Source organism: Physeter macrocephalus, chromosome 21, assembly GCF_002837175.3.
Source record: "Physeter macrocephalus isolate SW-GA chromosome 21, ASM283717v5, whole genome shotgun sequence".
NCBI lineage: Eukaryota > Metazoa > Chordata > Mammalia > Artiodactyla > Physeteridae > Physeter > Physeter macrocephalus.
In genome coordinates, this window is record NC_041234.1 from 112,320,408 (window position 1) to 112,334,785 (window position 14,378).

Below are 14,378 nucleotides of genomic sequence, written 5' to 3' on the forward strand. Positions count from 1 at the left end.
GAATGTTACCTGACATTCTGTGAGATATGTCTAAAGAGATTTGTTTTTATATAAAGTATGAATATAAACTAATAAAATGGTGTGATTTTTCCAAATTCTTGTGTGGTTTACCAATCTGTTTTAGAAGTCACTTCCCATACAAGAGTTCCTAAGGCACTTTGAGCAATGGCACCATCGTTGGGATATGCGCGTATTCTCCCAGGGGGATTACTTAGAAGGATAGCACTCATTTAGATGTATAAATTCTGGTTTGTTTGCTTTTAAAATGTCCAGTTATTTTTATTTATGCCTCCTCTATGCTCTTATATACCTTTGTAATGCCTATCTGCAGATTTTTCTTAAAATAAGTGTAGTGTTGGAAAAATGCCTTTGAAAGATCAGGTTGGAGATAGTGTTTTCCAATTAATGGAGTCAAGATAGTATTAAAAGTTCCTACTTATTAGAGGTGTATAAGTAGGATTCACGCTGAGTGTTGGCAGGCTGATATAATAGAATAAAATAGAAAATATTAAAATAAATAAAAGAATAAAAAGAATAAAATAGAAAAAATGTTTATACTAGGAGTCAGCCACCTTGGTTCTAGAATTGGTCTTGTAATATTAAGAAAATATGGATAAACCACTTAATAATGCCATTCATTCATCCATTCTTCATTCACTTATTCATTCATTCACTTACCCTACATTTTTTCACAACATGAAATCCTCGCTAGGCTCCAATCACTTTGAGAGCTATAAAAATTGGTAAAATGTAGTTCCTTCCCCCAAAATGTTTCCAATTAAGTGGATAAAATTCCAAAGTTTTTAAACTTTAAAAACCCTCCCTATTTACTTCATCAATGTATTGTGAGAATTTAATGAAAGGGCTTACGTAAAACTGTTTTATGAATTCTAAGTTGCTGTACACATATACAGATATTAACATGAGATCCTCTATAAGAAATATGTATGACATGGAAACTGCTGTATTGATACAGAAAATATTTTTCTCCTTAAATGGACATTTTGTTAGTTTCATTTGAAGTACTTGGCAACACTGAGGTGGGACAAAAAGAAAGGAGGAATCAAGATTTGGAACAGACAATGTGGGTGAAAAGATAAGAAAGGGGTTGAGAGGGAGTCACGTTGAAGTCTAGAAGAGGAGTGCTGTGACAAACAGGACGCTTTGAATTCATCAAGGTGGCCTCTAAGCAGGAGTACGAAAGAACTGGGAGTGAAAGGAAAGGAGGGTGGAGTGGAGTACAAGAGTGTGGGTGGCATAGTTTTTACTCTCAGTCCTTTCTCAAAGACACATAGAAATCATCTTTAATGTGAAAGAGCAAACTATTCACTTGCAAAAAAACTAGGAACAGAAATCTACCCCAAGAAGATCGAAGGAAAAAAAAATAGATTTATTATAAGGATTCAGGGAATCTCATAGAAATCATTGCAGGAAATAAAGCTGGAATTCACAGAAAACAGAAAATGATCAGGCCATTTCTCTCCAGCATTCTTCCTTCCCATTCCCATTCCCTGTCCCTTTCTTTCCCCCTCCCTCTATCCCCCTCCCAACATCCCCCTTCATTTTCTTTTACTCTGAGGCTACACGGTGCCTATTGTCTGCTTCTCTCTCCATATCAGCCTTGTTCTTTTCTCTCTGTAGACTGCTTTACCTGTTTGCTCATGCCTGGTCCCAAGTCTGTGGGGTTTCCTCCATAGTTAAGATCCTGGACTCTAGAGCCAGGATGCCTGGTTGAAATCTTTAATCTGTTGTTTCAATCTGTGTCACTCTTACTGAAGGGACTTAATCTCTATATTCCTACATTTCCTCACCTGTAAACTGGAGGTGATGAATAAAATCTATCTTCTATTGCGTTGGGTTGAAGATGAATTACAGTTGACCCTTGAAGAAGATGGATTTGAACTGCATGGGTCCACTTATACAGAGGATTTTTTTCAACAGTAAATACTACAGTGGTTGGTTAAATCTGAGGATACAGAACTGCACTGAATACAGAGGCAGGGAGGATAAGAAGGACAGACTGTGAAGTTATAGGCAGATTTTCAACTGCACAGGGGTGGGCACCCCTAACCCCTGTGTTGTTTAAGAGTTAACTGTACATTAAATTATTATATAAAAACACTTAAAAGACTGCCAGACTCCTAATAAGTGCTTCACAAGCACTTTAAACCATCATTTAGTCAGTCAGGCTCTCGAGAAAATTCACTCAGGGTCTTTGGCCAATTCTAACCTTCCAAAGGAGAGACTATTTCTTCAGTCCTGACACTAACTTGCTATTTGAGCTTGACCAACTCCCTTCCATGCTAGGCATTTCAGTTTCCTCTAAAACAGAGTGAGAAGGCTGGATTTGATGCATTCCAAAAATCCCTGCTAGTATGAAGATTCTGGGATTCAATGAAATGGTTCCCTTGCATTGGACAAACACAGACATGCATTAAATCTCATTTACTGTGTAGTTCCCTTGTAAATAATAATATACAGTAAACAGCTAAGTTCCAAGAGTAAAGGTAAATCTAAATCACAACAGATATAAATATATTCTCAAGTTCCCCCACTCCCTGCACCCTACTCCCAGGGGGTTAAAATTAGCTACATTTCTGTAAGGCTTTAAAACATAAGGCATTGATTTGGCACACCAAATACACTCCATAATAAATATGCATTTGCTTAGAAACTGAAGCAGTTTAGATAGGGACTGGTTGGAAGAATGAGAATGGAAGGGGAAATTAGCAAGAACAAGTGAAGGAGGAATAAAGCATTGACAATGTGCATAGCTTTCATTAGTCTCCATTAGGAGAGCAGAATCTGACCATGTGGTGATATTATTCCACAAGCAGATGAGATTAGTAGAGAGAGGGATAAGTGTAAATAAACAGGACTGTAGTTTTCACCTTGCACTGTTTTGTTTCCAAAAGGGAAACATCCCTTCTGAGTAAGACATTTTCTTGCTATACATATAACACCAAAGAATATTACCCACCTTGGCAAACCAGGAAGCGGCATACCAATTAATAAACTGATTAGTGCAAGACCCCACTGTGGAAGGATTTTCTGAGCTTCCAAATTGAAAGCTTTGCCAGTTGACAAAGGGACATGCTTCCCTAGCTAAAACTAATAGAGGTTCCTTTCTCCAAATGAAGCTTCTAGCTCCACAGGGAAATGAAAGCTTCCTATCTAGGGGTTAGGAGGATGTGTGTGTATGTTTGGGTGTGTGCATGTTTGTGTTTGTGTGTGTGTGTGTGTGTGTGTGTGTGTGTGTGTGTGTAGGGGTAGTGGTAGGGGTTAGGAGGATGTGTGTGTATGTTTGGGTGTGTGCATGTTTGTGTTTGTGTGTGTGTGTGTGTGTGTGTGTGTGTGTGTGTGTGTGTGTGTGTAGGGGTAGTTGTGTATTCTGATTGCTTTCTAAAGCATTACCAATTAGAAAACTCAAAAAATATTTGAATTTTCTATAATGCTTTCATTGTAAGAAACTGAATGCTTAAATGTGCTATTCTGTTTCATTTAGTTACTCTGTGATTAGTTATCTTGTCCAAATGAAACAGAACTCTAAACACATGAATAAAAGAGTTCATAAAAAGGTCATGGTTAATGGCTAAATTAAAAGGGAATTTGTTGCAACCATTTCAAAAATCTCAGTCTAGTTTTGTCTCCTCGTAAATATGTACATAGTATAAGTATCAATCACATATTTAAGTTTACTATGTCAAAACGTATGGAGAGCAACTGCTTAGTGTGTACAGGGTTTCATCTTGGAGGGATAAAAATGTTTTGGAACTAGATAAAGATGGTGGTTGCACAACACTGTGAACATACTAAATGCTACTGATTTGTAAACTTTAAAATGGTTAATTTATGCTACACCTTAGTAAAAATAAATAACAAAAATGTGTAAATGGGTGTTTTTAATAAATAAACAGTTTCTGTTTTCTTTTGAGTATAATGAATTTAAAGTTTGCAGTTTTGGTACCTCTGGAAGCTATATCTGGTCCCTGTTGAATGTCTGCCTACAAAGCACACTTTAAAATGGGCTCTCTATAATGTTGCTAATGTCATAGAGCTACTTCCTTTCAAAGTGGCATCTCATCACGTGCAGGATTTCTCTTGTTTCAACCCTGATCTCTTAATGATTACTTGTGTAATAGATGCTGGCTTAATCCAGTAGGGCTGAAGCAACTCAGAGACAATATATTAGACTGGGAATACTCATTCTGTGACTGACTAGTAGTAAAGGCCAGAGTAAGACCTATTCCCTTTCTAATACCCAGTTACCTCATCTGTGTAATAAGGAAGTATACTAGGTGATCTCTAAGAGTCTTCCTTCTTCTAAAATGAGGGGATTCTGTGGTCTCTATAAACAGCTTTTTAATGACAAGTATTAGAGTGTACTTACTGTAAATATCAACTGCATGCTTGATACAGGGCTTTGGGTCCTAATTAATCGAAAGGCATGGTTCCTACTCTTATTGATTTTAGACTGCTTGTGCAGAACTAAAATAAAGTTCTGGGTTGTTTTAGACACCACAGTGATGTGGGTGGTTGTAAAAGATAAAGATGAATGCTGACTACAGGCATGGGTTCTAGAGGGTCTGGAAACTGAGCCAGAATTGGGATGAAACAGAACAATAGGACAGTTGATTAAGAAGATGGCCATTTCCCCTATTGTGTAAATGAGGAAACACAGCTCGTAAGTGATGGAGGTAAGATTTTAACCTTGGTTGACACAATGCCACAGGCTATCAACTTAAGACCTTCCCTCTTGAATTCTTTCAGTCAATCATTCATTCAATTTACAAATATATTTAGAATCCGCTATGTGTCAGATACCAAGATAAGCTCTGAGATAGAACAATATATAGGACATAAGTGGTCTTGCCCTGATGTAGCACACAGTCTGTTGCAGGGGATGGAAATTAACAAATAATCATAAAAATGAAAAATCAAAAGCAGTGATAAGTCCTGTGAAGAAACACTTGAGGGTATTAGAAGAGAATATCAGGACTTATCTCATTTATATCTGGAGTTCTTGAGGACTTTCTTAAAGAAACTATATTTATGTGGAGATATGAAGAACAGATATGAGACAGAAGGTAGCCAAGGACGAAAGAAGTGGGAAAACATTTTCCAGGTAGAAAGAATAGCATGTATAAAGGCGTTGGAACTGATAAAAGCTTCACTCCTTCGAGAAATAGGAAGAAAAGCAGTGTAGCTCAAGTGCAAACAGCCAGGAAGCTAATAAATAAGAATGAATATGGAGAGATTCACATCATCTTTGTGAGGCTACTTGACATTCTATGATATGTTGATAAATACAAAATAAATAGAAGTATATACCATATTCATGGATTAAAAGACTCAGTGTCATAAATTCTCCCAAACTTCAATAAAATTTCAATAAAAATCCTAGAAATGTGTCCCTGTGTGTGTGTGTGGGGGGGTGTGTGTGAGAGAGACAGAGTGAGAGAGTGAGAGTGAGTGAGAGAGAGAGAGAGAATTCTACAAGTGATATGGAAATGCAATGGAACAAAATTTCTAAAGAAAATCAAAATATCATGAGGAAAATCAATGCTCTCAACCCAATAGCAGTCCTTGGATATCAGTATACACAATAAGGAATAACAAAATATGTAAATTATATACTTTTATGTGTCTGAATTCCTTTGTTCAACATGTTGTTACATGTTTTTGTAGTTTGTTCATCTATACTGCAGTATACTATTTCATTTTGTCCTTACACTACATTTATTAATTCTATTTGTTGATGCACACTTGGAAATTTTAACATTTGAGGTCTTACAAATAATGCTGCTATGGACATATTTGTACATGTCTTTTCATAGAAATATACACTCATTTTGGGGGGTATACATCCAGGAGTAGTACTGCTAGATCATAAGAGTTTTCATATATTTGGCATTAGTATATATTCTGGAATGATATAAAGAGCTAATGGACGATCAAAATTAAAGTGTGTTAAACTGACAAGAGAAATTTATCTGCATATGGCCTGATATTTTATTCTTAGCCTTGACTGCACTCCAGTCTCCTCCTGCTGAGTGACACCAATCGTCTCCATATAAAATAATAAATGGCTGACCCATGAGAATTCCCTATTCTCCTTGGGTTTTCAAAAATTCTAACCTGTCAATTCATATTCTCTAAAATACTACAAGTGAATTATTAACTATAACCACACTTGCCGCCAACAGGTTGAAGCTGCTTTTCCTCCAGTTTTAACATCCAAACCACTTCATAACCTAGAAATTGGATCTTTAGTTATCTGGAGGCAATATCACTAGGAAACTAATCTTGAACTCTGTTTAAAGTGCCCATACTTCATCCTCCTTACCACTAACACTGCTCCTAAACTCCAGGAGGTCCAACCCTGGGTTCACGTTTCTCCAATTCAAGAGGCATAAGAGATACTCTGAATATAAGTCCATCTCAGTTAGAGACCTGAAACTTAGGCTCTCTCAAGATCCCCTAGAAATAGACAATGCACTGAGGTAGATAGCTTTCCCAAGAATTTTGGACCAAGTAGATGACATCATGAGGTAGTCAGATTCTATCCAAGATGTTTTTGAAACAAGACCCTCTAGGATTTCCTTGTCTAATTTCTATTCTTTCCATTTTTATTGTCCTTCTTTGCTGCATCCTTTTTCTTCTCTCTCCTTCAGCATCACCTTTGCTATCCACATAACTCCCACACTGCAACCTCAACCTTTTAATTTTACAACATTTTCCTTAGATTTCAAATACGAAATCATTGTCAAATGATGTGAGCATTTTTTTACTCTTTATAAATTTTATTTTTGACATGTGAATTTCAAAACACTTACACAATTATAACAACTCAAATAATAGAGAAGCGTCCAAAGTAAAATTAAAATATATGATAATATCCAATTTGGTAAGGGTGTGAGGAATGGTATTCTCATACAGAGCTGATGGAACTGTAAGTTGGCACATTCACTCTGGAGAGCAATTTAGCAATCAATACCTTTAAGAGTTGAAAATGTCCAAATTGTACAAACTAGGAGTTCCTCATTAGAGAATCTCTCCCTCAGAGGGCAAAGAAACACAAACAACACTGCTCATTTTAACACTGTTTATCATAGTTAAAAATTGGAAATAGACTGAATGTCCATAAACATGGAACTAGATTAATGACTTGTTGCATATTCATACAACAGAATACTATGCACCTGTGAAAATAAATGAACTATAATGCTTTTCAACACAGATGAATATCACAAACATATTCTTGAGATTAAAAAAGGTAAGTTGAGGAAGGATTTGCAAACCTTGTCATTTATATGAAATTTTAAAAAGAAAAACTCTACTATATTTTTTCTATGGCTGTTTATGTAAAAAATAAAGACTGGAAGGATACCTTTCAAATTCATACCAGTGCTTATCTGTATGAGGAGTGGGAGGGAAAGAAAGGGATGGAAGTTAAACAGGGTATGAGTTTTACCTGTAATATTTTAACAGAAGGTGATACAGTCGTTATATTCCTTTTGCAACTCCCAACTATGAAAGAGAGAGAGAGGGAGGGAGGGAGGGAGGGAAAGAGAACAATATTCACAGTGCGTTATTCTGGATTGTGGATGTATCATTGGCTATTTTATCATATATATTGTTATGTTTTGTTGTTTTATTCTTTTGGTGGAGGAGAAAGAGGAGGAGGCATTAATGATTAATAAAACTATTCTTCCCTCTAATAGACCTCTATCCTAGTTTTTTTTTTTTTTAGCTGCGTTGGGTCTTTGTTACTTCATGTGGGCTTTTCTCTGGTTTTGGCGAGTGGGGGATACTCTTCGTTGTGGTGCACAGGCTTCTCATTGTGGTGGCTTCTCTTGTTGTGAAGCACGAGTTCTAGGCACGCAGGCTTCAGTAGTTGTGGCACATGGGCTCAGTAGTTGTGGCTCGTGGGCTCTAGAGGACAGGCTCAGTAGCTGTGGTGCACGGGTTTAGTTGCTCTGCAGCATGTGGGATCTTCCCAGACCAGGGCTTGAACCCGTGTGCCCTGCATTGGCAGGTGGATTCTTAACCACTGCATGATCAGGGAAGCCCTCTCTATCCTTTTAGTCACTCACTCACGTATAGTCACACATGATTTTCTTTCTGTAGGTAGAGCAATATTTCAACCACCATGGCTGATAAATTATCACTTGCTAGAACTAAGACAATCCATATGATCAAACTATTTAAGTATCTAGAAATATTCTGAGTGGTTTCCCATGATGAAGGGGCATAGGCAACTTCCTATTAAATGCTATACATGGTTGCCAACCAAGGAAAAAATTGTGTTACCTTATACATTGTAATATATTATATATAATATATATAAAATATATGTATGTAAATATATACCTGAAATCAAAAGTCCATCAGAGTGGTTACATTTGGACTAGAATCTCCTTTCCAACTATGAATATGAATAAGAATTAAACTATCACCTAAAAAGCAGAGGGAATACTGCCATAGGTTAACTGCATTTTAATCCAAATGGCTTGAACAGTTTAACCCATCATTAATCATTTATGATGTGGTCATGTCATCCCAAACTGCACTGACCGACTTTAGAATAGTTTGTGCTCTTGTGCAAATGCAAATTATGAGCATTTTGGTGGCTTTTAAGGAGTAAAAAGCCAAGATTGTGTGTAACAAAATAAAAGTTGAACGGTGAATGACAACAGAAGGAAAGAATAATTAGAAAACAAACCTATCCTGTTTCTTTCTAAATAAGGGCTTCTGCCTTGGTTAGGATTACTATAACATGGAAATACTCTAGCTCAGATGGCTTCCCTGATGTGAAGTGCTTATAGAACATCAGTCCACTTCTGCCATGCATATCATTTAAGCCACATCATAGATTATCAAGCACATACTCAAGGGATAACTACTTGCTTATAATGTATATAGTCTGTTACAAATCATTTAAGTATTAGACTATATTTAACAAATCACAGCACTTGAATATATTATCAGACTTGTTTTATACTGTATACACTATTAATATGTATTTAATCAAATATTTTCAACAATGAATTTTCTGAGGTTAAGGTGATTTTCAAAATTTCTATGTAAACGTTATTCACTCTAGGGCATTTCATACTTTTTTCAAATGCTTTTATGACTTCTGTGATCACTGAAGAAAAGTAAATGACTGATTTGAAAAATATAATAACTTTTGATTAAATGACTTCTTTCTTCAAATGACTGACCTTTTAAAAGTTCTGCTCCCATTATGCCATTTTCCATAATACTTACTTGACCCCATTCTAATTGTTTTTTAAATGTTAAACACTTAGAAATTTATAAGCACAACATTTTCAGATTTTATAATTTAATATTATAAATTTAGGTCAGCAAGAGAGATGCTGCTACTTGAATTGTAGTGCACTTTTGTGCATACCCTTATCTTTAATATCCAGATGATGCTCTTGAATGTCACATAATAGTGAGATGTGTCTCTGAAAAATTCTAAAATCTGATGCTGTGTCAGTACTGTGAAGGTTACATTTGTATAGGGCAGCATCAATCATCTCAAGATCAGTAAACTGAGATTAAAACATGGCTTTTTAAAATTTAAATGAAGTAGCATGCAAATTTTAAAGGCAAATTTTGTTTTATTAAAGAAGCATCGATATTATTACCGGGTCTTGATGCTCCGTCCTGGTGTCAGGCCTGAGCCTCTGAGGTAGGAGAGCAGAGATCGGGACATTGGACCACCAGAGACCTCCCAGCCCCATGTAATATCAATCGGTGAGAGCTCTCCCAGAGATCTCTGTCTCAACGCTAAGACCCAGCTCCATCCAACAAGCTCCAGTGCTGGACGCCCCATGCCAAACAACGAGCAACACAGGAACACAACCCCAACAATTAGCAGAGAGACTGCTTAAAATCATAAAAAGTTCACAGACACTCCAAAACACACCATCGGATGTGGCCCTGCCCACCAGAGAGGCAAGATCGAGCCCCACCCACCAGAACACAGGCACCAGTCCCCTCCACCAGGAAGCCTACACAAGCCACGGAACCAACCTCAGCCACTGGGGGCAGACACCAGAAATAACAGGAACTATGAACCTGCAGCCTGTGAAATGGAGACTGCAAACACAGCAAGTTAAACAAAATGAGAAGAGCGAGAAATATGCAGCACATGAAGGAGCAAGGTAAAAACACACCAGACGAAATAAATGAAGAGGAAATAGGCAGTCTAACCTGAAAAAGAATTCAGAATAATAATAGTAAAAATGATCCAAAACCTTGGAAATAGAATGGAGAAAATACAAGAAACATTTTAAAAGACCAAACAAGCAATGATGAACAACACAATAAATGAAATTTAAAATACACTAGAAGGAATCAATAGCAGAATAAATGAGGCAGAAGAATGGAAAAGTGACCTAGAACATAAAATAGTGGAACTAACTCCCACAGAGCAGAATAAAGAAAAAAGAATGTAAAGAATTGAGGACACTCTCAGAGACCTCTGGGGCAACATTAAACACAAGAACATTTGAATAATAGGGGTCCCAGAAGAAGAAGAGATAAAGAAAGGGTCTGATAAAATATTTGAAGAGATTAGAGTTGAAAACTTCCCTAACATCAGAAAGGAAATAGTCAGTCAAGTCCAGGAAGCACAGAGAGACCCATAAAAGATAAATCTGAAGAGAAACACAGCAGGACACATATTAATCACACTATCAAAAACTAAATGCAAATAAAAATATTAAAAGCAGCAAAGGAAAAGCAACAAATAACACACAAGGGAATCCCCAGAAGGTTAAAAGCTGCTCTTTCAGCAGAAACTCTGCAAGCCAGAAGGGAGTGGCAGGACATATTTAAAGTGATGAAAGGGAAAAAACTACAACCAAGATTACGCTACAGAGCAAGAAGCTCATTCAGATTCAACGGAGAAATTAAAATCTTTACAGACAAGCAAAAGCTAAGAGGATTCAGCACTACCAAACCAGTTTTACAACAAATGCTAAAGAAAATTGCCTAAGCAGGAAACACAAGAGAAGGAAAAGACCTACAGTAACAAACCCAAAACAATTAAGATAATGGTAATAGGAACATACATATCGATAATTACCTTAAATGTAAATGGATTAAATGCTCCAACCCAAAGAAATATACTGCTTGAATGGATACAAAAACAAGACCCGTATATATGCTGTCTACAAGAGACACACTTCAGACCAAGGGACACATAAACAGACTGAAAGTGAGGGGATGGAAAAAGATATTCCATGCAAATGGAAATCAAAAGAAAGCAGGAGCACCAATTCTCATATCAGAAAATATAGAATTTAAAATAAAGACTATTACAAGAGACAAAGAAGGACACTATGTAATGATCAAGGGACAATCCAAGATGAAGATACAACAATTGTAAATATTTATGCATCCAACATAGGATCGCCTCAATACATAAGGCAAATGCTAACAGCCATAAAAGGGGAAATCGACAGTGACACAATCATAGTAGGGGACGTTTACACCCCACTTTCACCAACGGACAGATCACCCAAAATGAAAATAAATAAGGAAACACAAGCTTTAAATGACACATTATACAAGATGGACTTAATAGATATTTATAGGACATTCCATCCAAAAACAGCAGATTACACTTTCCTCTCACGTGTGCACGGAACATTCTGCAGGATAGATCATATCTTGGGTCACAAATCAAGCCTCGGTAAATTTAAGAAAATTGAAATCATATGAAGCATCTTTTCTGACCACAACGCTATGAGATTAGAAATCAATTACAGGGAAAAAACGTAAAAAACACATGGAGGCTAAACAATACGTTACTAAATAACCAAGAGATCACTGAAGAATTTCAAGAGGAAATTTAAAAATATATAGACACAAATGACAATGAAAACACGATGATCCAAAACCTATGGGACGCAGCAAAAGCAGTTCTAAGCGGGAAGTTTATAGCAATACAAGCCTACTTCAAGAAACAAGAAAAATCTCAAATAAACAATCTAACCTTACTCCTAAAGGAACTAGAGAAAGGAGAACAAACAAAACCCAAGGTTAGTAGAAGGAAAGAAATCATAAAGATCAGAGCAGAAATAAATGAAATAGAAACAAAGAAAACAATAGCAAAGATCAAAAAAACCAACAGCTGGTTCTTTGAGAAGATAATCAAAATTGATAAACCATTAGCCAGGCTCATCAAGAAAAAGAGGGAGAGGACTAAAATCAATAACATTAAAAATGAAAAAAAAGAAGTTGCAACAGAAATACAAAGCATGCCAAGAGACTACTACAAGCAACTCTGTGCCAATAAAATGTACAACCTGGAAGAAATGGACAAAATCTTAGAAAGGTATAACCTTCCAAGCCTGAACCAGGAGAAACAGAAAATATGAACAGACCAATCACAAGTAATGAAATTGAAACTGTGATTAAAAATCTTCCAACAAACTAAAGTCCAGGACCAGATGGCTTCACAGGTGAATTCTATCAAACATTTAGAGGAGAGCTATCACCCATCCTTCTCAAACTCTTCCCAAAAATTGCAGAGGAAGGAACACTCCCAAACTCATTCTATGAGGCCACCATCACCCTGATACGAAAACCACACAAAGATACTACAAAAAAAAAAATTACAGACCAATATCACCGATGAACATAGATGCAAAATCCTCAACAAAATACTAGCAAACAGCATCCAACAACACATTAAAAGGATCATACACCATGATCAAGTGGGGTTTATCCCAGAGATGTAAGGATTCTTCAATATACACAAAAAATCAATGTGATACACCATATTGGCAAATGAAAAGATAAAAACCATATGATCATCTCAATATATGAAGAAAAAAGCTTTTGAGAAAATCCAACACCCATTTATGATGAAAGCTCTCCAGAATGTGGGCATAAAGGGAACCTACCTCAACATAATAAAGGCCATATATGACAAACCAACAGCACACATCATTCTTGATGGTGAAAAACTGAAAGCATTTCCTCTAAGATCAGGAACACGACAAGGATGTCCACTCTCACCACTATTATTCAATAGAGATTTGGAAGTTCTAGCCATGGCAATCATAGAAGAAAAAGAAGTAAAAGAATACAAATTGAAAAAGAAGAAGTAAAACTGTCACTGTTTGCAGATGATATGATACTATACACAGAGAATCATAAAGATGACATCAGAAAACTCCTAGAGCTAATCGATGAATTTGGCAAAGTTGCAGAATACAAAATTAATGCACAGAAATTTCTTGCATTCCTATACACTAATGATGAAAAATATGAAAGAGAAATTCAGGGAACACTCCCATTTACCACTGCAACAAAAAGGATAAAATACCTAAGAATAAACCTACCTAGGGAGATAAAAGACCTGTATGCAGAAAAATATAAGACACTGATGAAAGAAATTAAAGATGATACCAACAGATAGAGAGATATACCATTTTCTTGGATTGGAAGAATCAACATTGTGAAAATGACTATACTACCCAAAGCAATCCACAGATTCAATGCAATCCCTATCAGACTACCAATGCCATTTTTCACAGAACTAGAAGAAAAAAATGTTAAAATTGGTATGGAGACACAAAAGACCCCGAATAGCCAAAGCAGTCTTGAGGGAATAAAACGGAGCTGGAGGAATCAGACTGCCTGTCTTCAGACTATACTACAAAGCTACAGTAATCAAGACACTATGGTACTGGCACAAAAACAGAAATATAGATCAATGGAACAGGATAGAAAGCCAAGAGATAAACCCATGCACCTATGGTAACTAATCTATGACAAAGGAGTCAAGGATATACAATGGAGAAAAGATAGTCTCTTCAATTAGTGGTGCTGGGAAAACTGGACAGCTACATGTAAAAGAATGAAATTAGAACACTCCCTAACACCATACACCGAAATAAATGGATTAGAGACCTCAATGTAAGACCAGACACTATAACACTCTTAGAGGAAAACATAGGAAGAACACTCTTTGTTTGACATAAATCACAGCAAGACCTTTTTTGATCCACCTCCTAGAGTAATGGAAATAAAAACAAAAAAAACCAAATGGGACCTAATGAAATTTAAAGGCTTTTACAAAGCAAAGGAAACTACAAAGAAGACGAAAAGACAACCCTCAGAATGGGAGAAAATACTTGCAAATGAATCAATGGACAAAGGATTAATCTCCAAAATATATAAACAGCTCATGCAGCTCAATATTAAAAAAACAAACAACCCAATCCAAAAGTGGGCAGAAGACCTAAATAGACATTTCTCCAAAGAAGACATACAGAAGGCCAAGAAGCACATGAAAAGCTGCTTAACATCACTAATTATTAGAGAAATGTAAATCAAAACTACAATGA